The sequence below is a fragment of the Aedes aegypti genome, chromosome 1 (genome assembly GCF_002204515.2).
Source record: "Aedes aegypti strain LVP_AGWG chromosome 1, AaegL5.0 Primary Assembly, whole genome shotgun sequence".
Taxonomy (NCBI): domain Eukaryota; kingdom Metazoa; phylum Arthropoda; class Insecta; order Diptera; family Culicidae; genus Aedes; species Aedes aegypti.
Window position 1 is genome coordinate 252740006 of NC_035107.1, and position 1671 is coordinate 252741676.

Genomic DNA, 1671 nt, shown 5'->3' on the forward strand with positions numbered 1-1671 from the left:
GACTGCCTTCCATCTAGCGAATCTGACCCGTTAGTTGGAATGACTGAAAGCTGGTAAAAATGCTCCAGACTAACGCATCTGGAGAGCAAATCGTCACGAAACGCACATATACATACACATTTGCTCTATACATGGAGACTTCAATGCGACGGTACTCAGACTTCAAAGCCAGTTTGACATCTTCTCTTGACATTGGAGTGCTTTTTAGTTGGCATTTTTTCCAACCAGCGAACATCCAACCATCGAGTCATTCCATGTAGCGGACCCCCAACGAGCGAATCCCCACTGTACACTGTCAGTGTTGTTAAAACCTCAATTTCTCATAACTCACGCTTGAGATTTTTCATGCGTGAGCTGTCAACACTGAACGAAAACTCCGGTCGCACATTGAATGATTATTGACTCATCCGAGCCCCATACCTATTTTCAGACATAATCAAGATGATTTTCATCTGCGCTAAAATCATCTGTTTACAAATCACTTCGAATGAAAATCATCCAGTCGTGGAATGATTTTTATTCTTCAAATAGATGCCTCAAATTGAATGATTATCATACACACATGTAAACAATCCCCATTCCATTATAGTTAATAATTAAAAGAAATCAAATCAAAACTTAACAACTACAGAACACTGTTGCTGAATGCACATTATTATTTATTTCCTTAATGAGGTTATTAAATGTTATTCACCAGTCTTCAGGAACAAATGCCAACCTGCCGAACACCATTTCGCTGAGCTCCATGGAATCATAATACTTGCATATTAGCGACCTGTGGTTGATAGATAGCATTAAGAAATGTGAAATAAATGATACAAAAGAGACTATTGTAAGAATCCAAGTGCAATTACCTGTAAAATTCACCCAGAAACTCTTGGAAAACCACGCTGCCGTCACCATGTTTACGTTAAGATTTAGAAGATTGATTTGACATTTGACCATCCCCTTTTCGTCTGATACTTCAGACAGTTATTGAATGATTTTCGGTTTGGGACATGGGAGAAATTAAAATCCGTCATAAATTGCATTCTATTCATATGTGCTATCATTGTTCGATTAGCTGCATAATACCATTCTATTATGATCTAAAATTCATCTCTGAATTGGATGATTTTTGTTCAACAGACAGTGGATACAGCATATTCTTTCATAATCATTCAAAATGAGGAATGTGAAATTTTATAATCATGTGAATTACAAATCATTCAATGTGCGACCGGAGTTTTCGTTCAGTGAATGACGCAACTCAGCAGTCAAAAAATCATGGATGAGTTGGCTCACCTTTTTGACTCATTGTCTCGTATTTCAATAGTTTACTCACACACGGCAATAATTTCTTGTTAGTCTTGCAAAATTATAGTAATCCTTTCTAACGTCAACAACAACATTCGGGTTTCACTAGTTTTTGATGGGTTTTGTGGCTGAACCATTTTTTACGGCTTTGAGTTGATTGAGTGATTTTGCATCAAAATCTCAAGCGAGAGATTTGCGCAGCAGATCTTTAATGAGTTTGCTCTCACGGGAGAGCGTATGAGCCATTTTACGAGACGTTTCGGAACAGCTGATCGCCGCAACGGCGTCAATTGACAGGAGACCTGGGATTAAATCCAGCGTGATTTTCAATAACGCCTCATCTTACCAAACGAGGACATGGAGAAAATGACAAAA

General features: G+C 38.1%; 1 long non-coding RNA gene across 1 annotated transcript; it reads right to left on the reverse strand.

Annotated features, from left to right (window-relative positions):
- Positions 1–634: 634 nt before the first annotated feature.
- On the reverse strand, positions 635–1171 carry LOC110674655. The gene is made up of 2 exons (XR_002499070.1): positions 855–1171; positions 635–775 (listed from the first exon to the last, which is right to left on the reverse strand). It is a non-coding gene; the product is annotated as an uncharacterized LOC110674655 (long non-coding RNA).
- Between the last annotated feature and the right edge of the window lie 500 nt (positions 1172–1671).